A 14,321-nucleotide genomic window follows, 5' to 3' on the forward strand; every position below is an offset into this window, starting at 1 on the left:
CTTAAACCATATTCAGATTGTTTCACCTTCAGATGTGGAATAATGTAATTATTCTGTTTTTTTTTCTGTTTGTATTTTCTGTCATGTGTTTGGAAAATGCCACCATTTTTTTTACCTTCTATAAAAGGAGCTTTATTTAAAACCCCAATTGACTTGGTGATATAGATTGCATTATATCCTGTGGAAAAAAGAGGTTTTGTACGTTTTCTTTGGGATAAAGAAAGACAGGAAGTGTTCACTCTATTCTATCATGTCTTGCCAAAACTGAAAGAGAACCAAGTCCTGGCTGAGTTTCAGATATAGAACAATCAAATACCAATGAGGTTGATAACAAATGACACTACTGGGGGTTTTAGGGAATTTATAGTGTGCCAAAGATAGGTGAAGCCTAAATACATGTTATGGTAATGTGACCTACTAATGTGCAGCCACAAGCCTTTCAAGCATTCCAGTAAAGGTGAAATCTTTCAAAATAAAGTGTTTTGCACATGGAAATTTTAGTGTGATTTGTCTTCAATCTGTTGTCTAAGGAATCAGTGCTTGTCCACATGATGCTGTTACGCTAGCTATTGAATGTGGAGGTGGGTCAACATGCTATAACTTAATATGTTAAAAAGACTTTTTTAAAATCAAATACTTCTCCTAAAGTGCATAGGTATCTTTTAATTTTTCTAAGTGATTAAGTCTTAGGAAGAATGAAAGAAATAGGAATTTCATTCAGAGCTGTCCAGTTGGGTAGAGCATTGTTATACATCATACTTAGAATGTGCTCATTTACAGAAAAGATCCACACTGGAGGAAATAGACGAGTCACCCCTGATACAATGGGCCATTTTTCAGAGTCGGTGATGATGGTAGAGATACGATTACCCAGGATGATAATGGAGGTATCACACTGTGGCATGATTTCAAATGCACCATTGGAAAAGTCAAACTTGTACAGTATGTTGCTTTATTTGTCTGCTTTCTTTCTCTCTCTCTCTCTCTCTCTCTCTCTCTCTCTCTCTCTCTCTCTCAAAAAGACATAATGACATCCAAATCGTATATATTATCAAAGCACACTCAGTCAATAACCCTAACATTCTCCATCACCATGAAAAATACTAAGGGGTTGTCATGGAATATATGGGACTATCAGCTCTTGTTGACAAGGAATGAAGCGACCCGGGGACCTAGCAGTCTAAGCAGTGTGCTTATCATGCCCAGCTCATTTTTGCCTGACTTACTGGTCAAGAATCAACATTTATCATCTCCTTTCACCATTTATCACACTGTCCACCTCTCCTCTCACCCAGCACTACAGCTTCACCTCACATGGCTCTTGTGCAAGTTCACAGTCTGGCATCTGGGGACTTACACTCACAAAATGGGCAAAGAGCAAAGAACAACTATGGAGAAACAAAAGTCTCTTAACAGGAGCAAAAGAATCACATTGAATGGAGTGAACACGTTTCTTCTTCTACCCTCCTGCCCAAGTCATGCAAATAACCAGAGGTTATGAGGATATTCTTGGCTGCTTTTTTACCAGCCAACAGATTTAATTTAATATCTTTTTTCTCATGTAATCTCACTTGGATTTGTTTTGGTTTGTTTCTTTGAGCTTCTGGATATTTTGTATTTGCTCTTCTTTGACATAATCGACTGCATGCTTCTTTCTTAGAGAATTACGTCAATAATTTTCATTCTTTACTTTGCTTGTTTTAAATTTCACATCAGGTTTCAAAGCTTTCAAAGCAGCATTTCAAAGTAGCTATATCTGGCTGAATACGAACTGTGGATCGATGTGACAGTCACTGTGTAAAGGTCATTTGCACAATACACTCATTTCACCTTTATGCTTTATGGTTTAATATGGTCAAATTGATATTGTTTTGTTTTGACTCGTGGTGGAATTTTTACATTGGATCTAAGAATAAATTAATTTGAGTATTTAAAAAATGCAGTGGCCAAGATTTTTGACAAAGGCTGCATTTCGTTCTTACATGAATTGTATAAAAACGGTTGAGGTTGTTGCAGAGATTTAGAAAATACAGTAAATATTTGAAAATATAGTAAATAATATCAATGCTAATTGAATAAAGACATTAATGATATTATAAAGGTAATAAATTGGTTATTTGCTTTCAATGTATAATTTGTCTAACAGGGTAACTTTTTAAATTAAAGGAACTTTGAATATTGTGTATTATGTGGAATATTGTGCTTTAATAGCACAATATAACTGACCATAAAGAGGAAGTAAAAGCTTATTTTTCATCTTTCCATGATCTTCAATTTATCTAGGTTTTATTTTTCTTCGTGTTGTTGTTGTTGACTGCTCCCTGTTCAGTTTCACCACAGCAGATGATTTGATCCACAGAGTTTGATTCAATAACTCTTTATTGATAACTATTATTACTTTGTCATAGCAATCACTACAGTTTCAAGCTGCTATGTAACTATTTCATTTATATTATTAAATGTATGTATTTATGTCACTATTGTACAATTTATATATTAGTGTTTCTATCATGCAGGTTCCTGTATTTTTGTTCCTCACTTTCACTAACTGTCATTTAAATTACTTATGTATTGTACAGTTGTATTTTAATTCACATTTGTACATTACATTACTATTCACAAATGTGTGTATATATATATATATATATATATATATATATATATATATATATATATATATATATATATATATATATATATTTCTGCATAATCTTGTTTTTCAGAGACACAATATATAGAGATCTAAAGCAAACAAGAAGCAAAACATAAAAGGATTAATATATTAAATCCATTTTAACCTGCAGTACTCAAACATAGAGTGACAACACTAAAGACCTCAAATATAATTGCCCAGGAAACAACTTTGAGACTACCCAAAAAAATAAGCAATAAATATTCATAGAAAAGTGCAAACCCAGAGCAAACTGAAATTCTGAAGATGGCATTGGTTCAGGCTCAAGATAAAGAAAGCAAATAACAAGTAGCATTAAGCACGCATTGAGTTCGACAGAGAGAAATGGAAGAACAAGAAACAGTTGAAGAACATCAGATATGCAATAGAACAAAACTGGAACTCAACTTTGGGGAATTCAGCATTGCTCAACCCACCGGAGAGCAGTTTACGCGCGTATGTGAAGTCTGAACAGAGGAAAGTAAATCATTTATATTCAGTAACTGGCATCTGAAGTATACTGACTGTGGATGTCAAATCAAACTGTGTACAGGTAATGAAAGCAATCCGACAAGGCCATGTGGATAAAGAATTAAAGCAGTAATTAATGAAATAAGCTGCCTATCTAAAATACGCACATTGGGTTTTTTTTGTCAAGGACATTTGTGTATTGAATTCCTTTAACCTTAAATTTCAATGCATATTTGTAAATGTAATATAAGTTGGACCAAAGCAGCACCCCAGTCTTAAAATGCATTTCACATAAGTAACACAGAAATTATGCATAATATTACTATTATACTGTAATGATCATCACCCTGACCGGATCAGGATCAAAAGGGAGATGGAAACTATCCCAGAAACACTAGGCATGTATCAGGAACACGCCAATCCACCGCAGGACATCAAGCACACACATACACATACATCAACTCTCAGGAGCAATTTCTAGAGATGTTAATCTACTTACCCATAGGGGAAAAAACAGAGAAAATCCTCAGACACTTGCAGAACATGTGAAACTTCACACAGACAGTAACCCAAGCTCAGGATCGAACAAGAGTCCCTGGAGGTATGAGGCAGCAATGCTACCTGCTGCACCACTGTGTTGGCCTGTGGATAGTAATTTCAGAGATAATAAAAAAATTCTATCAGCCTGGGAATTTCTTTTTTTATTAACTGTCTTACTTGAATTTACAGTTGAAGTATTTGATAATATATATAATAATGAAAATAGTTCTTTTTAAACAAATCCGGGTATCATTATGACATATATATTTTACTCTTTCTTAACTGCATTAGCAGCAGGATGGGAGAGCAGCATAAGAATCTGTGTTGTTTAAACATAACATAACATATTTTCTAGTGCAGGTTTATGGTCTGGGGCAGGTTTACGGCCTAGTGCAAATTTATGGTCCGTATCCTTACGTTTATGCCTGAGTCACAAAGGAATCGTTTTTATTTAAAGTGAATCAAGAGAATCAATTGGGAAATATGGGCAATTTTCTTTTTATTTCAACATCTTATTCACTATCTTGTCTTAGTTAAGTTGTAGGGTAATGACTACCATAAACAACGAGAATATAGAAAACTGAAACTATTTTATATTTAGAGGCTGGATGAGTGTTCACGGTGGCCAGGTCAACATAGGCTGAAACATTTCTATATTGATGAGAGTCATCATTTACAGTTTTTACTTTATCCCCATCCACATAGCCTGAGTCCTCTCTGATGGGCTGGTCAGGACTTCTGCTCGGACATTCTCTGCAGGAACATTAGAGAGCGTTTTGTGTCAAGTGTCTTGTCATTCACACCTGGTTGTAATGGAACTATTTATTATGTGTATTTATTTCTTCCACGTTGCGCTTAGCTTCGTGGAGTCCTTGTCTTTTGCCGTCTTTGTTGTTCTGGTTCTTGTTTCATATTTTGCCGGGTTTTGTTTCTAGTTATCGTTTATTTAATTTTCCCTGTTTTGTGTTTTTCTTATATCAAATATCTTTTTTTTATTTGTTATCCCTGCCTTTTTGCCTGCTTTTATGCATTGTTTTAGTCATTCTTACTTAACCAATCAATCAAATGTATCGATCAGATTGAATGTAAAATAATACAATATACATTTCATGTGTTATGTTTGATCTTTAATGAGACATACTGAGTTTCTTATATTTCTCATATTAAGTGGTTTGCTAGTTTCCTAGTAAAGAGGCTAATTATGAACTGGCATTTAATGAGTAAACTAAAAGCACGCATATAAAAGCCTACAGCTTAAATAAACCAAAACAGGAAAATTCCTTCAACATGCAAATCTATTCAACAAGAAAATCCATACGTTTTTCAGTCAGACCTGTTGCAGTGTTACATGAAACACAACTCATTGGCTGTGACTTAACTAGGAAGCTAAATAACAAACATTCATGCCAGCTGGCTAAATAAAAGCCTGCTGCTAAAAGTGAGCGCATGGTAGACAATTAATTAGCCTTCATTTTAATTTGCTGGCTCTACCATGATACAACCACTGTTACTGCTGTGCACATCCTTTCATTTGTTTTTTTGTACCGCTTTTACTACAAAGGGTCACAGGAAACCTGGGGTCTATCACAGGGGACTCAGGACATAAGGCACACACACTCACAATTTAGAGATGGCAGACAACGTAGAATGCATGCTTTGGACTGGAGGAGGAAACCTCTGAAGATGCAGTCAAACCCCTAACCTTGGAGAGATGAGGCTAACATGCTGGTGTGCATAAATTGTTCATAAATGATCTTAAATTATACATTATACATTCTTCTTCTTCTTCTTCTTCTTCTTCTTCTTATTATTATTATTATTATTATTATTATTATTATTATTATTATTGATATTGTTGTTATTATTGTTACTTTATTATTATTATTATTATTATTATTATTATTATTATTATTATTATTGTTGTTGTTGTTGTTGTTACTGTTACATTTATTATTATTAGTCAAAAATTGTTGTTTCACCTCAGACAAATGAAGAGTTTATGTTGGACATTTTTCAAAGTGTTGGTTGTTGCTTTGAAGGCAGTTCAGCAATTTGAGATACTATTAAGTAATTTGTCATTTAGTGCAAAAATGTTCATTTTACTGCCAGACAAAAATCCAAGGATGTCAAGCAAAGTGTTGTCTAAAAATAGACTCTAGCATTTGAGACATAGCTCATATTGATTTTGAGAATGGAGCATCTAAGTCAGCAGCAGTATTTAAGACAGATACATTTCATCGGATAACCTTATTAACCTACTCTAAGTTGTCTGTTCATTAAATGCACACCTAATAAACTGTTATCTCAGTGTAAACGATTCTTTTCAGTTGTATATATCATGACAAATTTCAGATATTACTTACCTGTTTGAGACACTAGGCAACTGGCTTCATATTTTACAACATATTGAACTGGCTAGTGCCTTGGAGTTTTAATGAAAATTTTATTATGTTTTTTGGAAAGGCACAACGGAGCAGTGGGTTGCATGACTGGCTCACAGAAACACCTCTCAAAGACATGCTAGCTGGACTGACAACCATAAATTGCTCTGAGGCCTAAATGACTGTGTGAGTAGTGTTTGGTGACTGACTGGCATCCAAACCAAGTTGTATTTCCACTTCTCCCTCAGTGTTTTTGGGCTCTCCTCCTGTTCCACCATGACCCAAAACGTGATGAAGCTGTTACTGAAGATGAATGAATGAATTGTTGTATGTAAATTAATACTGCACTTCGCCGTTCATCTTTTCTAATTGGCCATATTTATTATGCAGCATAATAAACACTATAACATTTCAAGATGTTTATACTCAGAAATAAAAGTTCACCTGCTGCCCTGAAGTTAAGCTTTATTTTAACTCACAAGTAGTCAAGACAATAATTGCTTTAACTTTCATTTTGAAAACTTATACACTTCAGTTCAAAATCCAAACCATGTCATGACAATTAGAGTTAAAGAGAAGGAATACGTTCTCATAACATAAACGTGCTCTCATGTCTTACAAAGTTTTTTCAATTAAAATGCCATATTTTCGCAGAAGGGACATTAAGCTATATCCATAAATGTTTAGAATAAACATGAAGTCAGAAAATAACCTCAATCAGTACTGACTAGAAAAGTTATAGTAAGAGAGGATGGATATACTGTATGTACTGGTGCCCTCATCACAATCTAGATAGCAATATCATCTTCACAGCAGGGTTGTGTTAAATAGTTTTCATGCTCTCCCAGTGCTTTGGGGGTTTTGTCCAGGTACTCTGGTTTCCTCCTCCAGTGTAAAGACAAGTGTTCTAGGCTGACTAGGATCTCTAAATTGTCTATAGGGAGTGAATGGGTTAGTGAGTGTGTGTTTGATTGTTTGCTGCAATGGACTGGAACCCAGTTTGTAACCCAAGTGCCCTTTGATAGACTCCCTGCAGCCCTGGTACAGAATTTTGGTGGATGGATGAATGGATGGATGGATGGGATGACACTGCATTTATTTGTAATATCTTCCATGTTTAGCATCTGAGTGTGTGAATCAACATTGTCTTCACAACACTGTCACTAAAAGTAGTCTGTCTTTTTCTGCATTTCAGCAGTGCAAGGATTCTATACATTAGTTATTTTTGGAATAATAACGCTTCCTCTATAAAACTGTAACCCACACAGTATCGGATCTAAATTAAACATTATACGACTCATTAGATAAAAGCATTTTACCGATGCCATGTATATGAAAAATTATTTGCAATATAATAACACACCATTTTAGACACACAATATTTTCAACAACAGAATGGGAAAATTCCAGCTGGGAAAGTATAATTAAAGTCCCACTTAAACAATTAAACAGAAAACGTGGTCATGGCTCATAGAGTTATGTTTGCAACAATGAAATAACAAATTATAGTGTCACTTGCCAAACAAGTGTCTGCTTAACCAGCTGTGCCCAGCTGTGCCTGTTTCACCATGATGAGGGGAGCCACAAGCGTTGCTTTTACACTTTATCTCCATCTGCTGGTGAAGCTCCATTAGAGCTCTGCAGAAGAGGAGCTCTTTCCGTTCCCTGGGGTGGATAGTAATGATAATATTAAAAACTAGGGGGAGATTTTAAGTTTATCAGCAATCAGTGCAGTGCATGATTCATTCACTGATGAAAGGATTGAAATGAAAGAGAAAATTAGAGCTCAGTTTTATTTGATCCCAAATGTATAAAAAAAAAATACTAGTCACTCTTTGACTGATTTTCAGTAAATGTTATATCCTGCTCAGGGTCACTAAGAATCTAGAGCATCTCACAGTCCTGAGAGTGAGTTTGAAGGAACACCAGTCCATTCCGGGCCACCAAAAAATAAATAGTAATAACTACACGAGCCATGCTGCAAAACAGATGGTTGTTTTGTTGATGGCCCACAGTAGAAGGCACTCAAGTTCTATCTTGGTCTTTTCTGTCTTTGTTAATATGTCTCGTGTGTTCCTAATTCCCAAAAATATACCAATAGATGGATTAGCCACACAAAAGTGTCCATAGCTGTAAAATAGTGTGTCCGATGGTGATAAAAATGATCCATGATCTTGGAAAGTGTATTCCTGCCTTGTACCCAGTCTTCCTGGGATAGACTCTGGTTAATAAACTGTTAATAATGATGAGTTTATCATACATTTATTAAAATACAATTGTACATTATGGCTGCATAGTTCAATAGATACGATGTTGGACTACCTTTGTGAACCTTTGTGAGTTCAAATCCTAGAACTACCTAGTTGCCACTTAACTCTGAACTGCTCTGTTCTATAAATGAGATAAATGACGTGATGTGACGTGACATACAGCTAAGTATTTTGACCCATATTCAGAATTCGTTCTCTGCATTTAACCCAGTTGCAATTCAACTGCATTTGCACACACACAGCAGTGAACACACACACACCGTGAACACACACCTGGAGCAGTGGGCAGCCATTTATGCTGCAGCGCCCGAGGAGCAGTTGGGGGGGTTCGGCGCCTTGCTCAAGGGCACCTCAGTGGTGGTATTGCCGGCCCGAGACTCGAACCCACTACCTTAGGGTTAGGAGTCAAACTCTCTGACCATTATGCCACGACTTCCCCGCAACTAAATGTAAGTTGCTCTGGATAATGGTGTCTGCTAAATGCTATAAAGGTATTAATGAAATGTTTATTGAAATACAATATGCACAGGTTTTTTGGATAGCCCTATGTCTGTATTTGTTTATTTATTACTTGTATGAAGTCACATGTCAGGGCTTGTGTTTCATCTGGCTCGTTGCAGTCTGTGAGTGAACAGCTCCTTGCAATACACATGGATCTGAGTCCACATTTCTTTTCATTTTTGTCTTTGTTAAATCTCTTGTTCACGTTACAAATCCTCTTACAATCTTCAAAAAACAACAGAAGGCTTAGCTTCTCCAAGTACTTGAATGTCAGTGTAATAATAACCTCAGACCTTTCTGTGTCTAGGTGCACTTCAGTTTCTGCTCATCTCCCAAAGGTTGAACTGGTAAATTGCCTCTAGCTGCGAATGAGTGTGTGAACATATTAGTGCATTGTGCTTTCTGATAGAGTGAAATCCCAGTCATTCTCCTGCCTCTTGCCCAGTGTTCCCAGAGTTGGTTCTGTATTTACTCCATGAATGCATGAACGAGTGAATTAACGATAACCTTGAAATGATGACTTATTTATTGGGGGTATTTTTATTATATTAAAACTGTGGCATTCAGTTGTTGAGCACTCTGTAACCTCTGTTCATTGTGGCTCTCTTTTCTTCATACAAATATCTTACACATAGTCTTTAACATCTCTATGATTTCATACATCACTGCAAAGTAAATTTGCCAGTTAATGAATGTAAATGATTGTGATAAAACAGCATCCTTCACAAAAAATGTAGTTCTGTTGTTTGTTTTCTGCCCAGTATTAGAGCTTTGAACAATTCCTTCAAGTATTTTTCCAAAAAAAAACCTGCTGTGACTAGAACTAGACTTAACGAAGAAACTTTGTTGTCTGCTGTTGAGGTGAGTTTTCTGATGTAGTTACTAACTAAATAAACTAACCGGCTAAAGCTTGTGAGTCCATTAGAAGGATTCGGCCATTTTTGTCCACACTGGCTGCTCAGGTACTTGTTCAGTCTCTTGTCATTTCTAGACTGGATTACTGCAACGCACTGCTGGCAGGTCTACCTATGAACGCAATCTGTCCTCTGCAAATGATCCAAAATGCAGCTGCCAGGCTTGTTTTCAACCTGCCAAAGTTCTCACATACCACCCTGCTACTGTGATCCCTCTACTGGCTTCCGGTAGCTGCACGCATCAGATTCAAAACACTGATGCTGGCCTACAAATCCAAAAACCGACCAGCTCCTTCTTACCTAAAAGTCCTCATCACTCCTCGCACTGCACCCCGAACCCTCCGATCTACCAGCACTGCTCGACTGGTTCCACTATCTCTCAGGGTGCATTTACAGCATTTGGCAGACGCCCTTATCCAGAGCGTCTGAGGGTAAGAGGCAAGTATACTACAAGACTCTTCTCTGTTCTGGCACCAAGGTGGTGGAATGAACTTCCCCTAGAGGTCCGGACAGCTGAGTCACTGGTTATTTTCCAGCACCAGTTGAAGGCCTACTTATTCAGGAAACACTTCAACTAGCACTTCTTTCCCTATCTTTTGCATTTAAAAAAAAAAAAAAAAAAAAAAAAAAAACTTTGACACTTTTTCATTGTAACTTTGAACAAATGTTTTAAACTCATGGTATTTTAAGTATGTAACCTAGTGAGCCAGCATTAATGTATCCAATGCTAGAGATTTAAGCACTTACTGTATGTACGTCGCTCTGGATAAGGGCGTCTGCCAAGTGCTGTAAATGTAAATGTAAATGTAAATGTGAGTAACATATTAGCATTAAAGATACATAAATCATGGGCTGATTGAATATCCAAAATTTTGGTTTAAAATGAAATTGCGTGTATTAATGAAAGCAAAAACAAAATGCATTACAGATGATCTAGACATTTTAATCATCTAATGCATGAATAGATAGTTAGCAAGCTTAGCATTCGAGTGAGTTAGTTTATATTTCATCTTTTTAAAGTTTTTTTCCCCCAGACTAAAAAGTATATTATACAGTATATTATTAGTTATTTTCCATGAAACACAGAAGTCTGATCACCAACGTGGGCATGTGGAGATCATTCAAAAGTTTAACATGGATTCTCTTGCAAAATGTTTGCATGTGTGGATCATGTGACCAGTCTGGAGCCCTAGTCACGAACCTGCACATTTCACATTTAGTACAATTACATTCAACCAAATAATCCGAAAGTAATCGGACTGATCTCTCAATTGGATTCAAAAGCCTTCATGGAAACAACTCAATCAATATGATTGCATTTAAGACTATTGAAATTTAGAAAATCTGAAATAATCCTTGTAAAAAAAAAACAGGTAAACACCGAAATCAGACTATATTCTCCATAGGCTTTTAAAGTACCTTGCACAGTGCAGTGGTGTGAACCCAAAGCATAGACCAATAATGCTTATTAAACAGGTTGAGTTACATTTTTTTGTTTTCATTTTTCCTTTCAGGTGCCCTTGGCTCATAGCTCTGGAGGTCATGGACATAGCGGCGGTCCTGCAGTGCACGCTAGCGCACATAATCACGGCCCTGTGGTCCAGCCTACAGGAGCCGCCGTGGGTCAGGGTCACTCTCATACCCCACCTGCTTCAGCTCCAACACCAGGCCAGAGTTCCAAAGGCTTAAGGTTTGACTTCAGTCCATATGCAGACTTCGCAGAGTTGTTTCTGCCAACACAAATGTACTTTAACTGCTGACTGAGAGCTGATTGCTCAATTATGTTTTTGGATGCCTGCAGATTTAAGACTCTCCTGATCAAGTGAAGCTACATATCGGACAACCGGCTTCAATTCTACAATGACTTCCTGGATATAATAAAAGAATTCAAATCTCAAAGATCAGATTGAGTTGTCAGTGCTGATAAGAAATACCAGGTTATTTACTGAAAAAATACTTTATATGGAACATGATTTTAATGATTAAATCATTTAGGAAGATTTTTTTGAGTTTAGGTGCAGACTCAGAAAACTGGGAAGTGGTTGCTCAGTGGTTAAGGTGTTGGAATGCTGATCAGTAGGTTGTGAGTTCGATTGCTGCCACCCCTGGGCACTGAGCAAGGCCTCTAAAAACCCTGAATTTCTCAGTTGTATAAATGAGAGTGCTGTAAATGGCACTGGAAAAAGTGCATCTGCCAGAAATGTAAATGTACCACAGTGCTGTTAAATCCCCTGAAAAATCTGATTAGTTGGAAGGTGTTGATTATTTCATTAGTTTTGTTTATAACAGCACAGGTTGGACAGTTCTTCTGGCTCAAGACCTATTGCATATTAATGCCTCCATTCAAATGCAGTGAGAATCTCCACAAATGAATAAAATGTGTAAACATTGATACAGTCATTTCTTCATTGTGTTTTTTATTTAGCATTTTTATTTAGAATCTCCTGGGTCAACATTTCTGTATTAGACAGACCCGTAAACCTGTAATTTTTGCAACTTTTGGAGTCTGTCGGTGTATGATTAAGAAATAGGAAATAAATATTTATAGCTGCTATTATTGCTCAGAATATATTTTTGAGGTTTCCCAGTTTGAAACGTAACTATAACAGCAAGAAATGTACAGTGTTTCATTCTTCAATGAATATGATTGAGGTCATACGTTTCTGTAGGTGTAAACAAAAATGTACTTTACTTAAATTTACTTTTGCCCTGAATAAGCTATTTTACATAACAGATCATGTAAAGTGCACAACACACAATAATAACCTAATTTACACAAATGAATACTGTGTGCTACTCCCTCAATCTCGAGTATTGTTTTGTGAGTTTTTTGTGAGTCCCTTGTTAATCCTGGGCAGTTAAACGTCCACTGGTTCTTCAGAAGAATCCTCCACGTCCTGTGTATTCTTTGCTTTTCCAGCATCTTCTGTGTATTTGATGTTGAGATCCATCCATTAAGGACAATTAAAGGCTCACACAACTAACACACAAAGCTCATGAAGTCAACAAGGTACATTATGAGCCAGAGGGTATAAGCCGCTTTGTGCCGCTGTTTGTTCTTTCTACAAATATGTTGCATGAAGTCTTGTCTATGATGTGCCCAAAGATGTGAGAAGCAGGAGTACTGAAGGAGTGCTGAGGGCATCGTACCCCCGACTTTTAAAATTACTGAGTATATTGAGTATTTTTTCAGTTCAATGTAAGATATATTATTCCTCTTATGAAACAGCAATTTGCTAGTCATAATATTTTTAATTCTTTCATCAGCAACCCATTGTGCTTTTTATGCAATATCTATGTGACTCATGACAGCCATGTTTTCATGACAGTGTTTTTTTTGTTTGTTTGTTTTTGTTTGATTGATTTGAAGAGACATTAAAGAAAGCTGAAGATTTATAGATTAGGCTTATAGATTAGTTGTTACTGTATGAGAGATTGTATTGAAGTGAGCAGTACATAACTTATAATTTACGTTCAGAGCCATGCTGTTAGAGAATTTAAATCAACAGTTAATTAACTGTTAACTGATATATATACTATCATGATATCATCAAGTCAATTCGAGAAGCTTTTATTGTCATTTCCACCATATATCGCTATTCCAGTACACAGTGAAATGAGACAATGTTTCTCCAGGACCATGGAGCTACATAGAACAAAGACAGAGCTAAGGACTTAGTAAGTAAGTCTTAGCCATATAAAGTGCAACTGTACAACCTAGTGCAAACAGTGCAGGACAAGACAAATAAGACAGACAAGACAATGCAGACAAAAAATTACAAGACAATACAAAAAAAGACAATAACCAAACAATATTGCGTGTGCAGTAATACTAGAATGAACACAGTGTTATAGCAGCAGGTCCCTGAGATAATGTAACGGATTGTGCAAAACAGCAAACGACTGAAATGTGAGACAGCATGTGCAAAGAGCAAAAAGTGTGCAAAAACAGCATGTAAACAGGTTGATGGATGGATATTGGAAGTGTGTGTATTTGGTTGGTGTAGGTCTGTGTAGTCCATAGGATATATCCTCATGATCATGATAATATATATATATATATATATATATATATATATATATATATATATATATATATATATATATATATATATATATATAAAATATCATGATTTGACTGTCATTAAGACATAACACACACCATGAATGCTTCCTAATCCATTAAAATGTAATTGCACTCAACTCTACTTAATTTTCAACTTATTTCAATAATATAGAAATAACATCTGTGTTTATTTGTGCAATGATGTTCTGCAACACAAAAATTCAAGCATCAACAAGTACTCATATTTTTCTAGTCTTATTAGAATCTATTTAAAAATTAAGAGGGTGCACATTTTAATGAAGCAGATGTTTTGAACATCTGCAGCTGTGTTTATTTCTTCAAGTAAAAAAAAAATAATAATGCATATTTGATATGATTCATCCAAGAGCCAATAAGATCATTTATATTGGCCGGTAGGCGTTTATTCAGAGGAGATTAGGCGGGAAGCATCACTGGATTAACCAATCCCGTGAGAGATGGGTGTTACCTTTCGCAAAGACACGCCCT

The sequence above is a fragment of the Tachysurus vachellii genome, chromosome 23 (genome assembly GCF_030014155.1).
Source record: "Tachysurus vachellii isolate PV-2020 chromosome 23, HZAU_Pvac_v1, whole genome shotgun sequence".
Classification (NCBI taxonomy): domain Eukaryota; kingdom Metazoa; phylum Chordata; class Actinopteri; order Siluriformes; family Bagridae; genus Tachysurus; species Tachysurus vachellii.